Below are 27141 nucleotides of genomic sequence, written 5' to 3'. Positions count from 1 at the left end.
TAGTAAGGGAAAGAAGTCATTAGTGGGAGTGGTCTACAGGCCCCCTAACAGCAACCACAATGTAGCACAAAGTACGTTTGAAGAAATATTGGGTACTTGTGATAAAGAGACGGCAATAATCATAGGTGACTTAAATCTACATATAAATTGAAAAAAAACAGATTGGCAGTAGTAGCCTGGATGAGGAGTTCATAGAATGCGTTTCAGATAGTTTCTTAGAGCAGCATGTTCTGGAACCAACCAAAGAGCAGGTTATGTTAGACTTGATATTGTGTAATGTGGCAGGGTTAATTAATGATCTCAGAGTAAAGGTAGCAGCGACCACAACATGATTGAATTTTACATTCAGCTTGAAAGGGAGAAGGTTGGGTCTAAGACTAGTATTTTAAACTTAAATAAGGGCAACCATGTGAGCTTGAAAGCTGAGCTAGCTGAAGTGAACTGAGATACGAGGCTACAGGATAGATCAACACAGAAGCAGTGGCAGACATTTAAGGGGATTATTCCGAATACTCAGGATAATTATATTCCTAATATAAAGGAAAATTCTAAAGGGAGGACCCACCATCCGTGCTTAACTAAAGAAGTTAGGGAAAGCATAAAACTTAAGGAAAAAGTATATAACTGCGCAAAGATGAGCGACAGGTTAGGTGATTGGTCAGAATATAAAGAACTGCAGAGAATGATTAAAAGGTTAATCAGGAGAAAGAAATTAGAGTATGAGAGGAAGCTAGCTAGAAATATAAAAACAGATAGCAAGCGTTTCTACAGGTATTTAAAAAGGAAATGAGGAAGTTAAGTGAATGTCAGTCCTCTAGAGGATGTCAATGGGGAGTTAATAGTAGATAATAAAGAAGTGGTGGATGAAATGAACAAATAATTTGCTTCTATCTTCACTATATAGAGGCTACAAAAAACAGCCCAGTAATATCTGTAAATCAGGAGGTGGAAGAGAGAGGGGAACTTGGTGAAGTTACAATCACTAGGAAAGTGGTACTGAGTGAACTGGTGGAGCTGTGGCTGACAAGTCTCTGGATCCCAATGGACGTCATCCTAGGGTCTTAAAAGAGGTGGCTAACAAGGTAGAAGATGCTCTGATGTTAATTTTCCAAAATTCACTAGATTCTGGAAAGGCTCCATCAAGCTGGCTAGTAGCAAATATAGCCCCTCTATTCAAGAAGGGAGGGAGGCAGAAAACAGGAAACTATAGGCCAGTTAGCTTGACGTATGTCGTGGGGAAGGTGTTAGAATCGATCATTAAAGAGGTTATAGCTGTGCACTTAAAAAAACGCAAGGTAATTGGGAAGAGTCAGCATGGTTTTGTGAAAGAGAAATCATGTTTAACCAATTTATTAGAGTTCTTTGAAGAAGTAAAATGTGCTGTGGATAAAGGAGAGCCTGTGGACATACTGTACTTGGATTTCCAGAAGGCATTTGTTAGGAAATAGAGATAGTTTAAGTAAGTTATATTTGTATTTTTGAGGGTTAGGAATGAGTTTTAGCTTTAATGTTTCAGTTTGATTTGTACTTCTGTATTTGTGTGTTAAGCAAAGGTCAAATTGAATTTTAGTTTCTAATGAGAGTTTTACGACTGTTACGGCTAAATTAAACAAACAAGGGTAGAGAAACTAGACTGTTGCCTAGCAAAAAGAGTCCAGAGAGGCAGGTCCCTCCCACAGACACACAGAAGAAACCAAGAACAGCAGTTTGATTTGGAAGCTGCTCGAGTTCAGTAGGATTTGAAGACAGCTGCCAGGAGAGGCTGGAGCAAGCGGGACAGATAGCAAATCCCAAGCTAAAGAAGAAAAGTCTCAAAATCCAGGGGAGTGGAACAGGAAGAAGTCCCAAGCAGACCTTGTAGTCAAAGGAAGGAACCAGGAAAAGATTCTGTTCTGTAGAAGTGAAAGTAAGGATCAGAAAGGAAGTCCCCAAGCTTCAAGGTTAAAGGAAACAGATTTAAAGCGAGAGGCTAGATGGTCTGAAGAGACGGCTGAAGGTCTGTAACTCTTTGCTATGGGCATGTGAAGCAGTGGTGTACTGTTGATGGCCGAGTCAAAGAGAGTGCATGCGTAGAAGAAAGCTTGAATGCATGTGGTGACCCAGGGGAGAGGAACATCAGAAGGAGAGTTATAACCCTGGAGGTGAACCCTTGTGGAAGGCATCTGGGAGAAAGTAATAAAAACAAAAAACTGCAGATGCTGGAAATCCAAAACAAAAACAGAATTACCTGGAAAAACTCAGCAGCTCTTTTCTTCTCCACCGATGCTGCCAGACCTGCTGAGTTTTTCCAGGTAATTCTGTTTTTGTATCTGGGAGAAAGTGTCGGTTTGGGAGATGATTCCAAAACGAGTTCTTGGAGAATGGAGATTGGAAACCCTCATGTGAAGGATGGATTTCATTGAGACTGGTTGGCTCATGGTGTGATAGGTGTCAGGGGGGAGTTGAGGAGAGATCCACAGCATCTGGTTGAGGTGGCATCTGTCACTTGGTTTCAAAGTGTGGTGTGTCTGACCAGAGTGCCTATTGGTTTACATGGATTCTGTACTTACATTGAACATTAGAGTATAAGATAGCTTTTGTAACGTGTGTTATCCTTACAAATCTGTATGTATCTGTAAAGGTATAGTCGTGGGTGAAGAAGTATTGTAATATAGTTCATTTTTTTCTCGTATAATAAATGCTTTATGCTTTTGTTAAAAGTTCATTAGCTATCTCTGGTGACTCTATTCAGTAGCCCTTCTCCAAGTATTTAAACAAACGAATAAAAGTTAGGATCTATCAAGCTGTGTTCCACCCTGGGATCAGACTTGTCCAGTGGTAACCTCAGCTGGGGTTCATAACAGATTTGATAAAGTGTCTCATCAAAGGTCATTGCGGAAAATAAAAGCACATGGTGTAGGGGGTAACATATTAGCATCGACAGAAGATTAGCTGGCTGGCAGAAAACAGAGAGTGTACATAAATGGGGCTTTGTCTGATTGGCAGGATGTGGCAAGTGGAGTCCCACAGGGGTCTGGGCTGGGGCCTCAACTTTTTACAATTTACATCAATGACTTAGATGTGGGGAGCAACGGCATAGTAGCTAAATTTGCAGACAAGACGAAGAAATGTAGAAAAGAATGTTGTGAAGACAACATAAGGAATTTGCAGACAGATATAGATAGGTTGACTGAGTGGGCAAAAATCTGGCAGGTGGATATAACGTGGTTAAATGTGATGTTGTTCACTTTGGTAGAAAGAATTAAGAAAAAGCAGAGTATTACTTAAATGGAGAATGACTGCAAAATTCCGAGGTGCAGAGGTGTTCAAGTGCATGAGTCACAAAAAGTTAGTATGCAGGTACATCACGTCTAGAAGGCTAACGGAATGCTATCCTTTATCAAGGGAGGAACTGAGTATACAAGTAAGGATGTTACGCTTCAGTTATACAGGGCATTGGTAAGACTACATCTCAAATACAATGTGCAGTTTTGGTCTCCTTACTTAAGAATGTAATTAGGTTGGAGGCAGTTCAGAGAAAGTTTACTAGATTGATACCTGGAATGAGTGGGTTGTCTTATGAGGAAAGGTTGGACAGGGTAGGCTTGTTTTCACTGGAGTTTAGAAAAGTGAAGGGGAGGCTTGATTGAATTATATAAGATCTTGAACAGTATTGACAAGGTGGATTTGGAAAGGACGTTTCCTCTTGTGGGGGAGTCCAGAACTAGGGGGCACTGTTGTAAAATGTAAGGGTCGCTTTATAGGACAGAAATGAAGAGAAATTTTTTCTCTTAGAGTGTTGTGCAACTTTGGAACGCTTTGCCTCAGAAGGTGTTGGAAGCAGGGTCATTGAATATTTTTAAGGCAGAGGTAGATAGATTCTTGATAGGCAACGGAATCAAAGGTTATTGCAGGTAGATGGGAATATGAAACTTGAAACACAAAAAAGATCAGCCATGATCTTACTGATTGGCGGAGCAGGCTCGAGGGGTTGAATGGGCTACTTCTGTCTCTATTTTGTATGTTCATAGGAGAATGAGATTAGGTGAGGAATCTGCATAAGGAAAAGTCATGATATGCTGAATGATCTGTTTCTGTAGATTCTGTGATCTTTGTCATTACCTACAGAAGACATTCTATGATGAATCAGACTGTAGTTTTGTCCTTTGGCCCCATGGCACCAGGACTGAACTGAGGCTGTAAAACTCATTTCATGTAGGAGCCTTGAAGACAGCAGATTGCAAAGATTCTGTCCTGTGTCTGCACTGGATTTGAATCCAAGTTCCAAATCTTGAAGGACAGTGTCTAGCTCAGTGTCCCATTAAATACCACCTTCCCCACCCTAGTTTCAATCTACAAGGTCAGGGCTATTTCTGCTGTACATTCCCCCAGCCTACATTCTTAAGCAGGGTTATTTCACCAGCACGTCCCTCAAAAGTGGAAGTCGCTGTGATAAATATTTTCCCCGTACATTCAAAGCACAGTCCTGACACAGAGATTGCACACAGGATCTTCTTGTCCCTGGGAAAGGCAACCCTCTATTATGTTAGGAGCAATACTTCTTCAAGGTAGGCATTTCTATTATGTTTGTCCACATCCTGCCACCTCACAGTCACTGCTCATAACAAAGCAGATTTTCATTGTCTATTGACAAATTACTTCAAGCAACTGAGCAAGTCTCCTCTGCTAGATCAGTCACTTGCATAGATTGAAAGTGAGCAGGACTAATACAACAGCACATAAGACAAAGGAGGTGCTAAAAGTGACTTTGATGTTCTGAATATTCGTAATGGAAAATTTGGCCATGAAACCTGCTTTATATATAAAAAATAATGAATTCAGTCCCCATCACAGAGCTATCCATTTCTCTGACAAACTTCAAACTGTAACACAACCCAAAACCCAACAGTAACACACACATCAAAAGTGTGTGTTTCTCAATTACAGCTCACCTGTGCCATCACATGCACTTAAACCTGAACCTGCGCTAAGCAAGTGCCTGTGTGTTCCAGCCCAACATAAACTCTAGCTCTTTCGTTATTGCCAAGTTGTCAAATGCAGTCAAGTACAGATAAACACACACCGGATCCAAACACAATGCTGATCCAAGCATGAAAATTCCAACTCTCAATTTCTGTTCACTTTCATTAGAAAGAAATTCTGATTCATTGGACTTGCTGGCAAGTCTGTGCTAAGTTACAGACCTGGGCAGTCGATCAGAACAGTGTAAACACATAAACATTACCTCATTTTGGTAGCAAACCGAAGAATTTTGTTTTTCACCTATACCTTAAGCACCAATCTCACTTTGCATACATGTTGCAAGTACACACCTCATCACCCAGGATCAGTGACAAACTGATGACACCATATCAGTGATGTCATGAGACCATAGTTACAGGCAAGATCCCCTCCATGTCAAACACCATCTTGGCTTATTTATTTCTTTCTCAGGAGTTGAGCAACAATAGCATGGTCACTTTCACTGGCAATCTCTAGTAGCTCTCAAAAAGTTGTGAACTCTCTTCTTGAACCAATGCATTCTTGATATTATTCTATATCAAAGTAGCTTCCTAGGCTATTTCAGAAGTCATTAAAATTCAGCTACATTGTGGGACTGTTGTCACACATGTGTCAAATTGGGTAAGGTAAGGCTACATTTGACTGAGTGTGGCATCAAGGAGCCCCAGCAAAACTGGAGTGAATGGGAATCGGGAAAACTCTCCATTGGTTGGATTCATACCTAGCAAAAAGGAAAAGATGGTTGTGGTTGTTGGAGGTCAGTCATCTCAGCTCCAGGGCATCACCTGCAGGAGTTCCTCAGGGTAATGTCCTCAACCCAACCATCTTCAGCTGTTTCACCAATAGTCTTCCTCCTATCATAAGGTCAGAAATGGGGATATTCGCTGATGATTGCACAATGTTCAGCACCATTCGCAACTCCTCAGATACTGAAGTAGTTCATGACCAAGTGCAGCAAGACCTGGACAATATCCAGGCTTGGGCGACAAGTGGCAAATAACATTCGTGCCACACAAGTGCCCGGCAATGGTTATCTCTAACAAGAGAGAATCTAATCATCAGCCCTTGACATTCAATGGCATTACCATCACTGAATCCCCCATTATCAACATCCTGGGGATTACCATTGACCAGAAACTGAATTGGAATAGCCATATAAATACTATGGCTACAAGCGCAGGTCAGAGGCTAGGGATCCTGTGGCGAGTGACTCACCTCCTGACTCCCCAAAGCCTGACCACCATTTACAAAGCACAAGTCAGGAGTGTGATGGAATATTCCCCACTTGCCTGGATGAGTGCAGATCCAACAATACTCAAGAAGCTTGACACCATCCAGAACAAAGCAGTCTGCTTGGTTGGCACCACATCCACAAACAATCACTCCCTCTACCACCGACGCACAGTAGCAGCAGTGTGTACCACCTACAAGATGCACTGCAGGAACTCACCAAGGCTCCTTAGACAGCACCTTCCAAACCCACAGCCACTACCATTTGGAAGAACTAGGGCAGCTGATAGATGGGAAAACACCATCTGGAAGTTCCCCTCCAAGCCACTCACCATCCTGACTTGGAAATATATTGTCGTTCCTTCACTGTCGCTGGGTCAAAATTCTGGAACTCCCTCTCTAACAGCACTGTGGGTGTACCTACACCACATGAACTGCAGCAGTTCAAGAAGGCAGCTCATCACCACCTTCTCAAGGGCAACTAGGGATGGACAATAAATGCTGGCCTAGCCAGCGAAGCCCACATCCAGTGAATGAATAAAATGGACAGCAGGACACTGGAAGATATTAGTGAACCATATAGCTTTCATGGTCATTTTATTTCCACTGTAGCCACTCCAATTACCAGATTTATTGATTTACAATTTATCATTTGTGTGAGATTTGAATTCATGACTTCTGGAATTCTTGTCAAAGATTATTACCAGCAGACTTTGTACTTAATCATGTCCTCATTCTCTACACCTTTTCAGCAAGAGCCACTGCATTGCAATCAGGAGCATGAACCTTCCTGGCTGATTTTACCCCATCCATAGCCAAAAACACTGATCCTAATTTTTAAAAAGAACCAGGGTTGATGGGAGGCTATTCTTTGTATCTAACATTGTGATATAATTAACCTTCAGCCCTTGGGCACAATCTAGAAATCATTAACCAAAACCTAATTTCCTCAACAATTCTGGAGTATATTGCATCTGGTCCATGTGCCCTGTATAGTTATAGCGCTTTGAGTTTCTTTATAACACAGCTGTAACTGACCTCTACATGTGTTACAGATTTCTGAAGCAGTCTGACTGCATCTGGAATTGGTCCAAAGTCTTCACTTGAGAAGACTGATGTGCTGCCATTTCCTGATTTCCCCCATGACATTTCTACACAACTTATCCCATAAAGGACTGACCCGGAATTCAAAACTCTGCCTACTTCATACATTGCTTTAAGAAAAATTTTCAGTTGTTAGCCTCCGATAATCTCGCTTTCTAATTTTCTTTCACCCCTTAAACATTGTAGAGGTGGAAGAGACAACCCTCTGCCCTGTGGCACACTGAGACAATCACCGTGTGGTATCCAGGTTCCTAGAAACAGGCAGTCACTATACCACACAGATTCCTACATCTCACAGCCAGATTGCTACCGAAGAATAGTTATGGTACCGCATCCTGATTCCAAGGTGTGGACAGTTGCCATTCCTGCACTGATTGAGATAAGACTTGCCCCCAAATGACACCTAGATCCCACCGTATTGCACCCACATTCCTGTGAAGCATAGCCAGAGTGCCAGGTAAGAGTAATTCTATACCCCAGCCGGGTCATAGTTGCAATGAGCCTATTAAAAAGTGTCACCATATCACACCCAGATCATTTGGTGAGAAAAGCCTCCATACCACAGCCAGGGACCTAAGTGTGGACAGCTACTAGAGTGCACCATGTCACCTAGCTAGGAATAATTATCTTACTGCACCCAGGCACTGAGTGCACTCAGCGTGGCCACCCAAAATCCCAAGCACCAAAAATCACTGTACCACAGTCAAGACCTGGGGTGCGGGACAGCTATCACTATACTACACCCATAACCTGCTCCAACCAAAGAAGATTTACCTCATTTGAAGATGTGTGTCTGGAATAGCTTGACAATTATTAGCCAAAAACCTTCCCCTCCCAGTGTTTGTGACTGGTGCCTTGGGTACTTTATAATGCAGGGGAAGGCAGAGCCCTGCATTTAACTTCTATTCTGTGGATTGTACCTCCAGCAGTGAATGCTAAACAATTCAGCGGAGAGGACTACAGTGAGTAAGATCTCAACCAGGATCCTCCCCCTCCCCAAATGTCTGAGTCAGATCTGAATTTGGGGCTCTGGGCCATAAATCCAGTGGGAGGAGCTCTGAGGTAAAGTTCCATAACAGGGAGGCAGGGAGCAGGAAAGCCTGTAGGAATTACTTTGATACAGTTACAAAGCATCCTCATCCACAAATACAGATGGACTTGACTGACTGACTGACATTCAAGTAACACTAACTCCAAACACAGGGTTTGTTTTCTCTATAATCTGTGCATTTTTTCACATGACTTGAGTCCACCAGTAGCTGTCTTTTGTACAAACAGAATTAACTGTACTGTACTGTACTGCCCAGCCCAGAAACATTCACAGTTCATAAAATGCAGCATCTTTAACACCATCAACTCTGAATGCCAACTTCAAAAATGCCAACTTCAAAAATGCCCACTCTTGAAATGCTGCAATTCCTTCTGAACACTTTTCTGAAAAGGCAACATCTGTCAACCAGTAAAACAGGGACATCTTTGTGATTGGCATTCTCCTTGAGGAGTTTGAGGCAACAAATGATTTGTACCAACACAACGCATTCCAATAGTATTCTGACAAGTAACTACTAAAAACACTCAGTGCCACGAGCCATCATGTACTCAATTAATATTGCATTATCCTGAGTTAGATTACTCCAATTGCACTAATCAGTTAGACAGATCGGTAAGCAACGCTCAAGTTTTCCACTGACTGTGACTCCTCCTGAGAAATGCCTTGGACTTTCTAAGTTCTCAGTTTGCTGAAACAAACACTAAAATTAAAGTAATAATTTTACTCTAATGTCAGGGGCTGATTAGAATAGTAACCCAACACAAAGCAACAGTCAAAACATAAATTTAATTAAAAGGAAAGCATTCGTTGTGTTTTTACTTTTTCTTTTCCCATTTTGTTGATTCTCTTTGTTCTGATTTGTTAGCTTTAATTTTGCCTTGCATCAACTAACCCTCCTTCTCCTTGTTTTGTTCTGGAAAAGTAAGTGCTTTTTCTTTTCCTTTCCCCAGTCTCTTCTGGAAAGAGAAACAATTTTCCAAACTCTTCACTGGTTAAAACATGCTTTGTAGACTATTTTGTTAACTAAACTATGCATTACTAGGTAACCCAGGGCCTGGTGTCATACTGAAACACACAGACTAGGAAGGTCTGAGATTCGCAAGGGTGGGCGGCAGGTCAGAAGACTGGACAGAATATAAAGAACAGCAAAGAAAGACTAAAAGATTAATGAGGTGGGAAAAAATTAGAGTATGAGAGATAGCTAACTAGAAACATAAAAATGGATAGTATGAGTTTCTATAGATATTTAAAGAAGAAAAGAGTTAACAAAGTGAGTGTTGGTCCTACAGAAAGTGAGTTTGGGAATTAATAATGGAAAATAAGGAAATAACAGATAAATTGAACAGGTATTTTGAACGGTCTTCATTATAGAGGATACAAGTAACATCCCAGGAAATGGAAGGGAAGGAGGAGCTCAGGAAAATTACAATCGCCAGGGAAATGGTATTTAGCAAATTGTTGGAGCTGCAGGCTGACAAATTCCCGGATCCTGATGGACTTCAGCCCAGAGTCTTAAAAGAAGTGGCTAGTGAGATGGTTGATGGGTTGGTTTTAATTTTCCAGAATTCCCTAGATTCAGGAGAGGTTCCATTTGATTGGAAAATAGAAAATGTAACTCCTTTATTCAAAAAGGGAGGGAGGCAGAAAGCAGGAAACTATAGGTCAATTAGCCTAGCATCTGTCGTAGGGAAAATGTTAGAAGCTATTATTAAAGATGTTATGAAGGGACTTAGAAAAATTTCAGGCAATCAGGCAGAGTCAACATGGATTTGTGAAAGGGAAATCATGTTTAACCAATTTATTGGAGTTCTTTGAATAGTCACGTGTGCTGTGGATAAAGGGGAACCAGTGGAAGGCATTGATAAGGTGCCACATTGAAGGTTACTGCAGAAAATAAAAGCTCATGGTGTAGGGGGTAACATATTGACATGGATAGAAGATTGGCTGGCTAACAGGAAACAGAAGGTAGGCATAAATGGGTCTTTTTCTGGTTGACAGGTTGTAATGAGTGGTGTGCCACAGGGATCAGGGCTGGGACCTCAATCTTTACATATCTTTTATAGAAATGGCTTGGATGAAGGGACCGAAGGTATGGCTGCTAAATTTGCTGATGACACAAAGATAGGTAGGAGACTGTGAAGGGGACATAAGGAGGCTACAAAGGGGCATAGATAGGTTAAGTGAGTGGGCAAAGGCCTGGCAAATGGAGTATAATGTGGGAAATGTGAAATTGTCCATTTTGGCAGGAAGGATAAAAAAGCATACTATCTAAATGGTGAGAGATTGCACAGCTGAGATTCAGAGGGATCTGGGAGGCCTAGCACATGAATCACAAAAGGCTAGTATGCAGGTACAGCAAATAATTAGGAAAGCTATCATTTATTGTGAAGGGAATTGAATATAAAAGTAGGGAGGTTCTGCTTCAGTTGTACAGGGCTGTGTACAGTATTGGTCTCCTTATTTAAGAAAGGGTATAAATGTATTGGAAGCAATTCAGAGAAGGTTTACCAGACTAATACGTGGAATGGGTCTTATGAGCAGAGGTTGGACAGGCTAGGCTTGTATCCACTGGAGTTTAGGAAAGTGAGAGGCAACTTGATTAAAACCTTTAAGATGCTGAGGGGTCTTGATAGGGTGGATGTGGAGACGATGTTTCCTCTTGTAGGAGAATCCAGAACTGATCTAGAAAAATAAGGGGTCTCCATTTAAGACAGGGATGACGAGAATTTTTTCCTCAGAGGGTTGCGAGCCTTTGGAACTCTTCCTCAAAATGTGATAGAAGCAGAGTCTTTGAATATTTTTAAGGCAGAGCTAGATAGGTTATTGATAAGCAAGGGGCGAGGGGGGTGAAAGGTTAGCAGGGGTAAGTGAGAATGTGGAGTTGAGTTTACAATCAGATCAGCCAAAGGGGCCGAGTGGCCTACTCCTGCTCCTAATTCGTATATTCAATCTGAACTAATGTTTATCAGCTGAGCATAGGATACGTATTGGGCTGCAATTCTCATACTGGTAGAACAGCCTATCGGTTCAAATATGGCCACTTGAGGTATAAGAAGTCTGTTGGTAGCTATGAAATCATCCTTCAGCCAGGAAAGGAGCAGAGAAAATAGTAAAAACAACTTTGGGGGAGGGAACAACTCTCTTGCTTCCACCATATTTTTGCCTGTGAAAAAGCAATGGTCAACTGAGTTGGTTATTGAGGCACAAAACAATAGGCTTCCTGACCTTGAGGGTCCATTGCACCACACGAAAGGTTTGAAATCCTATTTAATGCGTATTATTACATAGCAGATTGTTTGCCATTCACTAAAGCTTCGCTCACAGGGCACAGTATATCTAGAATTATTAATCTTTGGAATTTTCTACCTGAGAGCAGTGGAGGCTGGGTCATTGAATATACTCAAGACTGAGTTAGACAGATTTTTAATCGATAAAGGTCATGGGGGCAGGCAGGAGAGTTATGGCCACAATCAGATCAGTCATGATCTTACTGAATATAAGACTCAGCTCGAGGGGCCGAAGGGCTTACTCCAGCTCCTATTTCTTATGTTCTTACGTGGTTGTGTTCACTCAATGGCAGCATCAGCCCTTGCTGCCAGTTAGTCACATGTGTACAAACCAGAAAGAAAACAAGAGCAGCAGTCAATGTCTGGCAACACACACCATGAGAAAATAAAACAGACCAAATGTGCCCAATAAAAATTCCAAGGCTCATAATCGTGTTTCTCTTTTCAGGCACTGACCGATCTGCAGTGTCTTTGTTAATCTGGAATCAAATTTTGCAGTTTTTGCCACTCAGCAAAAATCCTGAAACAGGTCAGTCATTTTTTGCAACCATGCTCCTTTGATTTCTGTGACCACCCCGCCCGCCCCCCCCACCCCCCACTGATTTCCACAACCTCCCCTGCCGATTTCTGCAAACCCCATCCTGATTTCTGCAACCCTACTACTTCTGATTTTTGCATATCCCTAATTTCTGCGATTTACCGTCATCCTGATTTCTGTTACATTCCCCCCATCCCGCTGACTTCTGTTACATTCCTTCCACCCCGCTGATTTCTGTTACATTCCCCCAACCCCGTTGATTTCTGTTACATTCCCCCCACCCCACTGATTTCTGTTACATTCCCCCACCCCGCTGATTTCTGTTATATTCCCCTCACCTCGCTGATTTGTTACATTCCCCTCACCCTGCTGATTTGTTACATTTCCCCAACCCCCCCGGCCCACTGATTTCTGTAACATTGATTACGGTAACATTTCCCTGAACCTCCTACGTAATATCTGCAAAAGGAGAAAGGAGAAAAATCCTTGGGGGCTTTGCAATCTCAATGTAATAAACCTTTAACAAATAGCACTAAAACAGTACAAAACTGATCATTTTTGTTAGATAAATGCTATATGTTTACAGTTTAAAGGCAATTTATTGTGCTCTGCTTTTAAGTCCCGCATGCAGTGCTTAACTGTAATGGTTACCAATTAAAACCTAGATGTATAGCTTCACTATTCATCTGGTCAGTAGAGACAGCTGGATGTTAAGTAACAGCAAATTCCCAAGTAGCATTCAATCAATAACTAGTATATCAATATCAATTTTGTTTCAATTTCTGCAGAATGAGTACTAGTTTCCCTGCTTATAACCGACAGTCTATTTCCTCTCCGTGTTGAAGCATGACTGCAATCAAGACTATGGAGCTGCTCAGCTCCGTCAGTGCTTCCTTTTATAATCAACAGGCATTTGATAAGGTGCCACTTCAAAGATTATTGCAGAAAATAAAAGCACATGGTGTAAAGGATAACATATTAGCATGGATAGAAGATTGGCTGCCTGGCAGAAAGCAGAGAGTATGTATAAATGGGTCTTTTTCTGATTGGTAGGATGTGATGAGTGGCGTCCCACAGGTGTCTGTACTGAGGCCTCAAGTTTTTATGATTTAAATCAATGACTTAGATGAGGGGGGTGAAGACATGGTAGCTAAATTTGCAGATGACACAAAGATAGCTAGGAAAGTATGTTGTGAAGAGGACATTGCCGATGGATATAGATAGGTTGCGTGAGTGAGCAAAGATCTGGCAAATGGAGTTTAATGTAGGAAGATTTGAAGCTGTTCATTTTGGCAGGAAGGACAAAAAAGCAGAGTATTACTTAAATGGAGAACAGTTGCATAATTATGAAGAGCAGAGGGATCTAAGCGTTCTAGTACATGAGTCACAAAAAGTTAGTATGCAGGTACAGCTACTAATCAAGGCTAATAGAATGCTATCCTTTATTATGAGAGGGATTGAACATAAAAGTAAGGGTGTTATGCTTCAGTTATACAGGGCATTGGTGAGACTGCACCTTGAATACTGTGTGCAGATTTGGTGTCCTTGTTTAAGGAAGGATGTAAATGTATTGGAGGCGGTTAAAGGAGGTTTATTAGATTGATACCTGAAATGGGTGGGTTGTCTTGTGAGGAAAGGTTGGACAGACTGGGCTTGTTTCCACTGGAGTTTAGAAGAGCGAGGGGTGCTTTGACTGAAATATACAAGATCCTGAAAGGATGTTTCCTCTTGTGGGTGAGTCCAGAACTAGGGGTTGCCCTGTTAGGCCAGAGATGAGGAGAATTCTTTTTCTCTCAGAGGATTGTGCAACTTTGAAACACAGCCTCAGAAGGTGGTGGAGACGGGGGTCATTGAGTATTTTTAAGGCAGAGGTAAGATAGATTCTTGTTAGTCAAGGGAGCCAAAGGTTATCGGGGTTTGATGTGAATGTGGAAATCGAAACACAAGATCAGCCATGATCTTATTGAATGGTGGAACAGGCTCAAGGGGCTGAATGGACTACTCCTGATCCTATTTCTTATGTTCTTATGTTTCTAAAGTATATTATGTTCACTGGTCAAGATGCCATCTCCTCTACATTGGGAAGACCAAACTGAGGTTGCGTGATCATTTTGTTGAACACCTCCACAGGCTAGGCTCAGTCTGCAAGTGTGACCCTGAGCTTCTGGTCATTTTCATTTGAATTCTCCGTCCCACTCCTGCTCTGAACTCTTTGTCTTTGGTCCCTTACACTGTTCCAATGAAGATAAAGATACAGCATCTCATCTTTTGATTAGGCACCTTACAGCCTCTGGACTGATCGAGGCCATAACCACTGCTCCGATTTTTTTCAGACAGCTAGTGATGATGATTCTGCTGTTGTCATTTTCAGTTCCTCTACTTGTCCCATTACCACTTCCTTTGGTCGGCACCATCATCCCTTTTGTCATTTAATCTCTCCTACTGTCCATTCTATCAGAGCTTTCCTTTTTTTTCTGTCCTCCCCCTTTCCCACCCTCTGTACTTGCTTAAAGCTGTTACATATCTCACTTTTTCCAGCACTGATAAAAGGTCAGAGAGCTGAAATGTTAACTCAGTTTCTCTCTCCATAGATGCTACCAAGCCTGCTGAGTGTTTCCATCATTTTCTATTAATTCAGATTTCCAGCATCTGCAGTATTTTCTTTTACATTATCAAAGGACCTGGCTGTGAGGAGCTACTGAACCCAACAATTTAAGGAAGTTGGATTAATATCAGCAGTGATAGTCAATAAGATGGGGTGGTGGCTGGAAGAAAAGAAAGAGCTTGTATTTATGTAACAACAATTTGCATTTGTATAGTTCCTTTAATGTCTTCAGGATTCCCAAAGCATTTCCTAGAAAATGAAGCACTTTTGAAATGCAGACACTGATGTATTGCAGAGAGATACGAAAGTGAATTTGCTCTCAGCAAGGTCCCACGAACAATGACATGAATGGTTAATATATTTTGGCAAGTCGTTGAATGAGAAATATTGGCCAAGACAGCAGAGGTTTCACTACCCAATCTTCTACATTCACCTGAACAGGGCCTTGGTTTAACATCTCAACCATAGCTTCATTTGTGCAGCATCTTAAATGTAGGACATCCCAAGGCACTTAACCGAAGCTTAAGAAAAGAAATGGACGCTGAGAAAAAAGCGGAGGCGTGACTAGGGCGGTTAATCAAAAGCTTGATCAGAGTTGAGTCTTAAGGAAGGTTGTAAAGGAGAGGAAGGTGGTAGAAAGGCAAAAGGATTTACGAAACAAATTTCTGAAGCTGGGCCTAGGTGGGTGAAGCCTGTGCAACCAATGGTGACATGAAGGGAGGAATTGCACAAGACACCAAAATCAGAGGAAAGGGGAGTTCAAGGGTAAAGGAATACTGGAAGCGGTTGCAGAGATAGTGAAGAGTGACGTCACGGAGAAACTTAAAATCAAGGCTCAGAATTTAAAATTTATGGCATTGGAAGCCAATGTGAATTAGACAGCACAAAGGTAATGAACAAGTGGGACTTGGTGATAGACTAGAATAGATAGAACGTGATAGAATACAGGCTACATAGTTTTGGATGAGCTGAAGCTTTAGCAGAACTCCCCATGTGCAGGATAGACAAAAAAAGTCATACCAAGTCCAGCATACACAATTCTAGTACAGTTGAAATGTATTTTCTACCTTTCACTTGATTCTGTTGACTAACAGAAAGCATTGTTTAGTGGAATGTGCACCACTTATCTGCAAAAAATCATGATTCAGATAGGTTACTGTAAAGATTTAAATGACAGATGTTTCAAACACACTTTGCAACTTAGAAAAGCTTAGCTAAAATTAGTAAATCTAAACCAAACTCATGGCTGTTGTTTGTTATGCCATTTTTCCCTGCAGTATTTAAATGGATACTGCAGGAGGCAAAAGTCCAGTGAACACAACTGTTCACAATTTAGTCTCAAGCCCAAAGCCCCTAGTAGTTTTCCTACAAAATGAAAAACATAAGATTGTACTCTGCTAGATTGTGACCAATGGACACAGCAACTCTAAAAGACTCACTCTTCGTTCTCCATTACCCCCACCCAACCTGAATTCTATCATGCCCATATAAGAACATAAGAAATAGGAACAGGAGTAGGCCATTCGGCCCCTCGAACCTGCTCCGCCATTCAATGAGAACATGGCTGATCTTCTTGTGTTTCAATTTCCACATTCCCATCTAACCCCGATAACCTTTGATTCCCATGCCTAACGAGATTCTATCTACCTCTGCCTTAAAAATATTCAATGACCCCGCCTCCACCACCTTCTGAGGTAGAGAATTCCAAAGTCGCACAACCCTCAGTGAGAAAAATTTCTCCTCATCTGTGTCCTAAAAGGGCGAGTGCCCCCTAGCTCTGGACTCACCCACAAGAGGAAACATCCTTGTGAAGGCACTTCAGGATCTTGTATACTTCAGTCAAATCACCCCTCACTCTTCTAAATTCCAGTGGAAACAAGCCCAGTCTGTCCAACGTTTCAACATAAGACAACCCACTCATTCCAGGTATCAATCTAGTAAACATCCTTTGAACCGCCTCCAATGCATTTACATCCTTCCTTAGATAAGGACACCAAAACTGCAGACAGTGTTTGAGGTGCGGTCTCACTAATGCTCTGCATAACTGAAGCATAACATCCTTACTTTTATGTTCAATCCCTCTTGTAATAAAGGATAGCATCCATTAGCCTGCTTAATTACTTGCTATCCCTGCATACTAACTTTTTGAGACCATGTACTAGAACGCCTAGATCCCTCTGCACCTAAGAATTGTGCAGCTGTTTCCATTTAAATAATACTCTTTTTTGTTCTTCCTGCCAAAGTGAACAGCTTCACATTTGCCCACCATAAAACTCCATTTGCCAGATCTTTGCTCACTCACTCAACCTATCTATATCCATCTGCAATGTCCTCTTCACAACATATTTCCCTGCCTATCATTATGGCATCAGCAAATTTAGCTACCATGTCTTCACTCCCCTCATCTAAGGCACTGATGTAAATCGTAAAAACTTGAGGCACCAGTTCAGACCACTGTGGGACTCTACTTGTCATATCCTACCAATCAGAAAATGACCCATTTATGCATACTCTCTGCTTTCTGCCAGGCAGCCAATCTTCTATCCATGCTAATATGTTACTCCCTACACCATGCGCTTTTATTTTCCGCAAGAATCTTTGATGTGGCACCTTATCAAATGCCTTCTGGAAATATTCCAATATCATGCCCACATCCCAGCCCAGAGGGCTCCCACTTCAAGTCAAATTCTGCCTCGCACAATCCTGAGTGCTGCAGGCTCCACCCCACAGCATAAGTGCCAGGCCCCAGCTCCCACTGAGCGCCAGTTTCTATCCGCATCTGAGTACCAGGCCCTGGACCTCCCCACTCCCCAGCACAGGGCCCCAGCTGCCCATGTGCCTCCCTCACCATGTGCTGAGCCCTGGCTCCACCCCAGCAAGCACCAAGCCCTGGCACTCTCCCAACTGAGCGCCAGGCTCCACCCACCCCTAATTAAGCCCACTTTCTCCCCTCCCCCAACATGTGCCCAGACAGTGCCCCACCACTTCCTTCAAAGCTCCAATGACAATTATTCTCAGCGGATTCAAAAAAGTTCCACAGAGCCTACGCAGGTTTCAGGCATCTCTACCGTGACAATCATGCAGGTGTGCCATGCACAGTGCCTTAAAAATCTCCGGGAAATCACAATGTCTAAATCTGATCTCTTCTAGAGGTTAAGCAGCTTTCAGACCGCATTGCACAAAAGAACTGGGCATTACGCAATAACCTCTTGGTTAGTGAATACTGAAAGCTCCGGACTCCTCTGCAATACCATTAGATTTTACAGAACAGCTATTTTGCACACCAGCTCATCCCTCTTTTGGCACACATTTTGATAGTTGCAAAGAGAATCCAACACACCCAGTTCTGATGAAGAGTCATACGGACTCGAAACGTTATCTGTATTCCTCTTCGCAGATGCTGTCAGACCTGCTGAGTTTTTCCAGCTATTTTTGTTTTTGTTCCAAAGCACACAGGGTTAATGGAAATGGACTTTGGGGTTGGAGTGTAAAAATAGTACGTCCGCTTGCTCAGCATAAACACCCCTGATCCTCAAATCAGTGCTCAATCTTTGCTTATCAAAACAGAGTCACTGAGCCTGCTCTAGACTGCATTCCCACTACACTGGAAGCTTTGTCTATCTTCTAGCCCATCTCACCGCTGTAAAGGACAGGGCTGGCTGCAGTACACTCTAAGCATCAGCACCAGAGTTGGTGATCACCAGCAGATTAGAAAAGGCAAAGTTATAATCAAAAGATAAATAGGTCTAACTGTCAAATGCTGTCATTTATCATTGCCAAGAATTTAAATAGCAGGTTTTTATCCCAGTGTCCTTATTTTATTTCCAATTTTTGACTATTCCTTAGGTGTTCCCCTTTTCCATATATTTCTTTTTAGTGATATACTTTATTAAAAACATAGTTTATTCATAAAATTTGTAAAGGTACATTACAAAACTTTTCAACTTGAAAATTACAGAAAGTAGCATGAAATTCAACTTGCCTCCATACAGTGTGTTCCTCTCTTAGGTGCCTCAATATATTTGTAATTCTCTTGATATTTACAATATACATTCTATGTCAGGCATGCAGCCTGGGGGCAAAACATTTCAAATTCAAAAATTACAGAACGTGCAACAGAATTCAATTTTCCTTCACACAGCATGTTCCACACTGAGGTGCCTCAATGCAATTTCAATACTGTTGTATTCATAAAGTGCACTCAGCGTCAGGGATATAATGGCTGTAATTCTTTAGACAGTGACCTTTCATAGGAGCATAAGAAATAGTAGTAGGCCATTCGGCCCATCGAGCTTGCTCCCCCATTCAAACAGATCATGGCTGATTACTATTCCCATATCCCTCGATGTCATGAGTATCTAGAAATCTATTGATTTCTGTCTTGAAAATGTCAACGATTGAGCTTCCATTGCCCTCTCTGAGTGACGAAATTTCTCTTCATCTCCATCTTAAATAGCCTGCCCCTTATTCTGAGACTGTGATTCCCTGGTTCTAGACTCACTAGCTAGGGGAAACATCCACTCCACATCTACCCTGTCACGCCCTCTAGGAAATCTGAGTGTTTCAATGAGATCACCTCTCATTCTTCAAAATTCTAGAGAATACAGGCCTCGATCTCTCCTCATAAAACAATCCTGTTGTCCCAGGGGTTAATCTGGTGAACCTCTGTTTTTTTTTATTCTTTCATGGGATATCTAACATTTGTTGCCCATCCCTAATTGCCCTTGCTTGGCCATTTCAGAGGGCAGTTACAAGTCAACCACATTGCTGTGGAGCGATCTGGAGTCACATGTAGGCCAGACCAGGTAAGGATCCCTACAGGATATTAGCGAACCAGATGGGTATTTACAACAATTGATGATAGTTTCTTGGACACTGTTACTGAAGCTAGCTTTCAATTCCAGGCTTTATTAATTAAAGTTCCACCAGCTGCCATGGTGGGATTTGAACCCATGTCCTCAGAGCATTAGTCTGGGTCTCAGGATTACTAGTCCAATGATATTACCACTTTGCCACCATCTCCCCTTGCACTCCCTCTATGGCAAGTGTAGCCTTCCTTAGATAAGGAGACTAAAGCTGTACATAATACTCCAGGTGCTCCAAGGCTCTGTACAATTGTAACAAGACATCTTTATTCCTGTACTCAAATCCCCTTGTGATGAAGGCCAACGTATCATTTGCCTTTCTAATATCTTGCTGCACCTGCGTGCTAGCTTTTAGTGACTTATGAACAAGGACACCCAGATCCCTTTGAACATCAACACTTCCCGACCTCTCACCATTTAAGAAATACTCTGCCTTTCTGTTTTTCTCTACCAAAGTAGATAACTTCACACTTATTCACATTATATTCCATCTGCCATGTTCTTGCCCATTCACTCAGCCTGTGCAAATCCCCGTGAAGCCTCCTTGCATCCTCCTCACAACTCACATTTCCACCTAGTTTTATGTCATCAGCAAATTTGGAAATATTCCATTTGGTCCCCACATCCAAATCATTTATACACATTATTAACAGCTGTGGTCCAAATACTGATCCTTGTGGTACCCCAATATTAACAACCTGACATCCTGAGAATGACCCGTTTGTTCCTACTCTCGGTTTTCTGTCTGTTAACCAAGCAACTCTCAATCCACAGCAATTTATTACTCCTAATAACATAAACTCTAATTTTGTTTACTAATCTCCTGTGTGGGACCTTATCAAAAGCTTTCTGAAAATCCAAATACACCACATCCACTGGTTCTCCTTTATCTATGCTACAAGTAACATCCTCAAAAGACTCTGACAGGTTTGTCAAACATGATTTCCCTTTCATTAATCCATACTGACTCTGCCCAATCATATCATTATTTTCTAAGTGTCCAGTTATCACATCCTTTATATTAGATTCTAACATTTTCCCTACTGCTGATGCCAGACTAACAGGTCTGTAGCTCTCTATTTTCTCTCTCCCTCCCTTCTTAAACGTTAGGTTACATTTGCCACTTGCCTGCAGGAATGAATCCCCATTGTGCCTCTGTGGTGGCTGCTCCAAGTTTAAGTGTGCCCCTCAGCACAAAGTCCTGGACCTTCGAATGTGCCAGTCTGCAACTTTCGGTCAAGGACAACTCTTTGCATTGGAAGGCCAGCAAGTTCAGGCAGACCAAAGAGCATCTTTCACTGAGTTGATGATCCTCCAGCTAGAGCTGATGATTCTCTTGGTATGTGTCCCTGGGAACAGCCCATAGAGCACAGAGTCCCATGTCATAGACCTGCTCAGGATGCAAATGGGTGCAGCTTGTGACTGAGTGGATACCTAGGAGTTTGGTGAGCGGGGGAGTAAGATGTGGAGGGTAAGGAGGTGCTCCTTCACTTTTGCTAACATTTTCATCCTGTAGGAATTGATTCTTACTCTACTATAGGGAAAGAAGCTAGCCGTTGGTGAGTATCTGGTAAGTGGTTAAGGTCTATTCTATTCCTAAGGTTTAAAACAGTACAGGAACTGGTGGTAAGGTTAATAAGATATAAAACAAAAGGAAAATAATTAAGTGAATAAAATAAGTAGTTAATTAAAACACATTTAAGGGTGGCAAGATAGGTGATGTGTCACGGCTGCAGCATGTGGGAGCTCCTGGATGCCAGTGTGATCCAGAGAAAACACGCTTGCGGTTAAGTATTTGTGTCTCAAGGAGCTTTGCCTCAGAGGCACTGAGCTGCAGGCTGACCTACAGACACTGCGACACATCAGGGAGGGGTAAAGTTACTCAGATGCTTTGAGCCAGGAGACTGTCACAGCTTTTAGGACAGGGTCTTCTGATTAGGTCAGTAGTCTGGGACAGGAGGGTGTGACTATCGGTGAGGCAGGTAAGGGGACCCAAAGGCCATGCGTTTCAGGCCTCGCAACTGTCAAACAGATTTGAGGTTCTCTCAGCTTGTTTGGATGATAGTCGAGGTTGCAGGGTGGATGAACTGACTGGCCATGGCACTGTAGTACACAGGAAGCTAACCAAGGAGAGGGAGCAAAAAGGAATGTTCTAGTAGTAGACAGAATGGTGAGGGGGATTGAAACCATTCTCTGCAGCAAAGTGCGAGAGTCCAGATGGCTGTGTCGTCTGCCAGGGTTCGGAACATCTACTCAGGGCTGGAGAGGAACTTGCAGTGGGAGGGGGAGGATCCAGACGTTGTGGTACATGTTTGTACCAAAGACATAGGCAGGACAAGGAAGGAGGTTCCGCATAGTCAGTATGAGGAGCTAGGCACCAAATTTAGAAGCAAAACCTCAAAGGTCATAATCTCTGGATTATTACCTAAACCATATGCAAACTGGCATTGGACAAATCAGGTTAGAGAAATGAATGTGTGGCTCAAAGACTGGTATGGTAGAAGTGGGTTCTGGTCCGTGAGCCACTGGCAACAGTACTTGGGAAAGTGGGGGCACCACTGTTGGGACAGTCTAACCCTGAACCATGCTGGGACTAGTGTGTTCTAGTGAACCACATAACTGGGGAAGCAGAGAAAGTTTTAAACTAAGTAGTGGGGGCAAGGGATCAAATTTGGGAAGATGTGGTAAATCAAATAGTAGAGGCAAGGCAAGAGAGAAAGGTATTAATATGGGAAATGATAAATAGACTGTGACAGGAAGGGATAGGGAGTACAAAGCTAAGAGTAAATCAGTAGACTAGAGGTTACAAAAATAACAAAAGGACAAAACTAAAGGTTCTGTATCTGAATGAACTGATCGTGCAAATGGAAATAAATAAGAATAATCTATAGCCATTACAGAATCACGGGCTGGAAATTTTCATCCTCATTGGCATGAGGCGTCATGGCGGGTGGAAAATCGGTTTTATGCCATCACGTAACTGTCAATGGCGGGCCTTGTTTCCCACCGTCGCACATCGGGAACGTCATTTTAATACATTTGCATATTATAAGTCCTGCTCACTGGAATCATCCCCCCATGCTGGATCATCTGGGCATGTCAGAGCGATTGCACACCGATATGTTTCATAACTGTACATAAGCATCGTGCACCTGGCGAGCTGTGCTTCACTCGGGACTTCGAGGTTTGCGTACCTTTCTTTGAGCAGCACTGGTGGTCATCAGTGCCAAGCTTCACAGGCAGCACCACATCACTTTTAGGGGGTCTCATAGGCAGGTCTCTACCTACCAGGCCAGTCATAAGGTAGGAGTGACTTTTCAATGGTTGCAGGGCTAGGGCTTGCTTGGGGAAGGGGGAGAGGTGGCCTCAGGCAAGGGAAGAGGTAGAAGGCTGTACTGGGGAAGGGGGATATCCCAGAGTCTGTGTGGGAGTACATGTTGATTTGCGCAAGTGACCTCAAGATGGTGAGGGCTGAGGCAGTCTCCAGAGAAGATGAGATCAGATGGAGATGTGAGGGTGTGTGTGAGAGAGTGAGTGGTGATGTCCCTTGAGCTGGCAGTGAATGTGTGATGGGCTTGTGAGTGAGAGAATTTAGAGTGATAAAATGTTGCCTTACCCTGGCAGCATAGATGAGATCATTCACCCATTTTCTGCACTGGATGGCCAACCTCTTTTGTGCAGCATTGGCACGGACAACCTCTGCCACCACCTCCCAAGCCAGAGCGGTGAGACTCATGGGCTTTCCGCAGCCAGAGAAGGGGGTAGGGGACATCGCGATGGGCCTCCACGGTGTCCAGAAAACATCCCAGGGATGCGTCACTGAATCGATAGGCTGCATTCTTCTTGACCTTTAGGGCTATGTCTTCACCAGAGCAGTCCTGGGCTGCAGGCATTGAGAAGTGTGCTCGCGGCTGCAGTTTAAATATAGTGCCTTGCATGAGGTAGCATCAAGGTAATGGCGTGGCAGGCAAATGGGAGGCTGCCCACTAGCAAGGCAGCATGTTTCCCGTAGCTGCATAATTAATGAGGCAGGGATGAGATGACATGGTGCGAAAAGCTGTCATTGCAGCCAGTGGGTAAAATGTCCCGTATTTCCCACCCGCTACCGCACTTATTGCAAATCTGGGACGATTCCACCCATGGCTGCAGGATGACAAAGGTTGGGGCCCGAATATTGAAGGGGATGTGACATTTAGGAAGGACAGGAAGTAGGAAAAGTTGGAGGGTGGCTCTGTTAATTAATGACGGAGTCAGCACAATAGAGGGGGATGACCTAAGTTCAAGAAACCAAGATGTAGAGGCACTACAGGTAGAGATGAGAATTGATAATGGTAAGAAGTCACTTGTGGGAGTGGTGAGGCCATCTAACAGTAACCGCACAGTAGGACGGAGTATAAAGGAAGAAATAATAGAAACTCATCAGAAAGGTATAGTGAAAATCATGGGGAATTTAAGCTATATATAGACTCGAAAAATCAGAAGGGCAAAGGTGGCCTAGATGAGGAGTTCATAGAATTTTTTGGGATAGTTTCTTAAAACAACGCATTCTGGAGCTAGCCAGAGAGACCTGGTGTCATGCAACAAGATAGAATTAATTAGTGACCTCGTGTTGAAAGCTCCCCTAGGTAGCAGTGATCATATTATGATTGAATTTTTCATTCAGTTTGAAGGAGAGAAGAGTGGGTACAAAATTAGTATTTTAAACTTAAATAAGGGAAATTATGAGAGCACAAAAGCAGAGCTAGCCAAGGTTAACTGGTAAATTAGGTAAGGGATAGATCAATAGAGATGCAGTGGCAGACAATTAAGGAGATACTTCAGAATACATAGAATAGTTAGATTCCAACGAGAATGAAAACTTCCAAGGGGAGAACCCACCTTCTGTGGCTAACCAAAAAAGTTAAAGATAGTATCAAACTTAAAGAAAAGTATATAATCGTGCAAAGATGGGTGGCAGGTCAGAAGATTGGACAGAATACAAAGAAAAGCAAAGAATGACAAAAAAGATTAATAAGGAAGGAAAAATTAGAGTGCAAGAGAAAGTTAACTAGAAATATAAAGACAGATAGTAAGTTTCTATTGATATTTTAAAAAAGAACAGAGTTAACAAAAATGAGCTTTGGTCCAATAGAAAGTGAGTCTGGGGACACCAGGAGACAGGTAGAACCTCAGCATGTAGTCACACTTGGTAATTGCGTAGCGAGGGTTTACACACAGCTGGATGCAGCCGCACACAAAAGGCGGCCGTCAAGACGCCCTCACGCCTTCTCCTCCCTCCCAGAAACATGATAGGGTCCCCCTTGTCCTCACTTATCACCCCACCAGCCTCCGCATTCAAAGGATCATCCTCCGCCATTTCCGCCAACTCCCGCATGATGCCACCACCAAACAAATCTTCCCTTCAACCCCCTTATCGGCATTCCGTAGGGATCACTCCCTCCAGGACACCCTGGTCCACTCCTCCATCACCCCCTACTCCTCAACCCCCTCCTATGGCACCACCCCATGCCCACGCAAAAGATGCAACACCTGCCCCTTCACTTCCTCTCTCCTCACCGTCCAAGGACCCAAACACTCCTTTCAAGTGAAGCAGCATTTCACTTGCATTTCCCCCAACTTAGTCTACTGCATTCGTTGCTCCCAATGTGGTCTCCTCTACATTGGAGAGACCAAACGTAAACTGGGCGACCGCTTTGCAGAACACCTGCGGTCTGTCCACAAGAATGACCCAAACCTCCCTGTCGCTTGCCATTTTAACACTCCACCCTGCTCTCTTGCCCACATGTCTGTCCTTGCCTTGCTGCATTGTTCCAGTGAAGCCCAACGTAAACTGGAGGAACAACACCTCACCTTCCAACTAGGGACTTTACAGCCTTCCGGACTGAATATTGAATTCAACAACTTTAGGTCGTGAGCTCCCTCCCCCATCCCCACCCCCTTTCTGTTTCCCCCTTCCTTTTTTTTTTCCAATAAATTATAAAGATTTTCCTTTTCCCACCTATTTCCATTATTTAAAAAAAAACCCCACTAGAGCTATACCTTCAGTGCCCTACCATCCATTCTTAATTAGCACATTCGTTTAGATAATATCACCAACTTTAACTTTCACACCTATGTGTTCTATTGTACTACTGTCGTTGACATCTTTTGATGATCTGCTTCTATCACTGCTTGTTTGTCCCTACAACCACAACCCCGCCCCCCACCTCTCTCTCTCTCTATCTCTCCGCACCCCCCCCACACACACACCTTAAACCAGCTTATATTTCAACTCTTTCTTGGACTCGAACTCAAGTTCTGTCGAAGGGTCATGAGGACTCGAAACGTCAACTCTTTTCTTCTCCGCCGATGCTGCCAGACCTGCTGAGTTTTTCCAGGTAATTCTGTTTTTGTTTTGGATTTCCAGCATCCGCAGTTTTTTTGTTTTTATCTCTGTGTTTAATTGACTGCCACTGCTCTTCAAGAAATGCCTACCTCCTCGAAGAACTTTTGTTCCTCTCTGCGACAAGATTTCCGTATTTCTCTGTTGTCTTGCTCACATTCCTTGCTTTCCATTTCCCTCCTAGTGTTTGACAAAAACCCGCTTTCACAGCCATATCTCCTTTCTCAGTGACTGTCTCCGTCTCCGACTTACCCCACGTGGATTTCAACTGAAATTCCACCCCTCATGTTTCGAACCCACCCAGGATTACAGGTATCTCCGGGACATAAAACGTTTCTCGGACTGCTGTTCCCGTCACATTCTGAAATCCACGCTCAGTGCCATGCGCCGCCATATGAACACACTCGACCTCTCCCTCCAGCAGCACCGCCGTACCCTTTTTCAAAGCTGCGTGTGCACCCAGTTTCATTTTATCCTTCGGCTCATCCGACGCCTCAACAAGAAACTTTTTCTCTTTCTCTCAAGTGCTAAGGAACGCAAGCTCCAACAACTCATCGACACCAACACCCATCTAGGACCCTCCACCCCTGCCTGTCCCTCCGTCCCCACCCTTTCTTCCAATCCCAACCCCAGCCGTGTATTCACCATATCCCCTGACCTTCCCCTCTCCGATGCTGAACGTTCAGTGCTCAGCGAAGGACTTAGTTTCATACCCTTACGCCCTCACCTCAATGAATTTCGGGCTTGGCATGATACTGAACTCTTCTTCTGCCGTCTTCGTCTCCGGGCTCACTTCTTTGGGCAGGAGTCCTCTCCCAGTTCAACGGATCCTTTTACCCATCTCCAATATTCTCCCTCCACCTGGACCCCTCCCTCTGGATTCTTACCTTCTCTCGATCTTTTCATTGAGAACTGTCGGCGCGACATTAGTCGTCTCAATTTCTCTGCTCCTCTCACCCATTCTAACCTGTCTCTCTCTGAACTTACTGCACTCCATTCTCTCAGGTCCAACCCTGACATTGTCATCAAACCCGCTGACAAGGGTGATGCTGTTCTTGTCTGGCGCACTGACCTCTAC

At 43.1% G+C, this 27141-nt stretch overlaps 1 protein-coding gene across 4 annotated transcripts in view; it reads right to left on the bottom strand.

Annotated features, from left to right (window-relative positions):
- Positions 1–27141, bottom strand: part of smg6 (SMG6 nonsense mediated mRNA decay factor) — a 417242-nt gene that overhangs the window by 287501 nt on the left and 102600 nt on the right. The window contains exons 1-2 of one of the 4 annotated variants that reach the window (XM_041197160.1): positions 8808–8811; positions 7538–7540 (exon numbers count right to left, since the gene is read on the bottom strand). The exons of the other annotated variants lie outside the window; for them this stretch is intronic. The gene's annotated coding sequence lies outside the window, so the exon portion shown is untranslated. Of the gene's footprint in view, positions 1–7537; positions 7541–8807; positions 8812–27141 lie in introns of those variants that run through there. 4 annotated transcript variants of the gene reach the window in all.

Source organism: Carcharodon carcharias, chromosome 10 (assembly GCF_017639515.1).
Source record: "Carcharodon carcharias isolate sCarCar2 chromosome 10, sCarCar2.pri, whole genome shotgun sequence".
Classification (NCBI taxonomy): domain Eukaryota; kingdom Metazoa; phylum Chordata; class Chondrichthyes; order Lamniformes; family Lamnidae; genus Carcharodon; species Carcharodon carcharias.
This window is presented reverse-complemented; position numbering and strand designations above follow the sequence as displayed.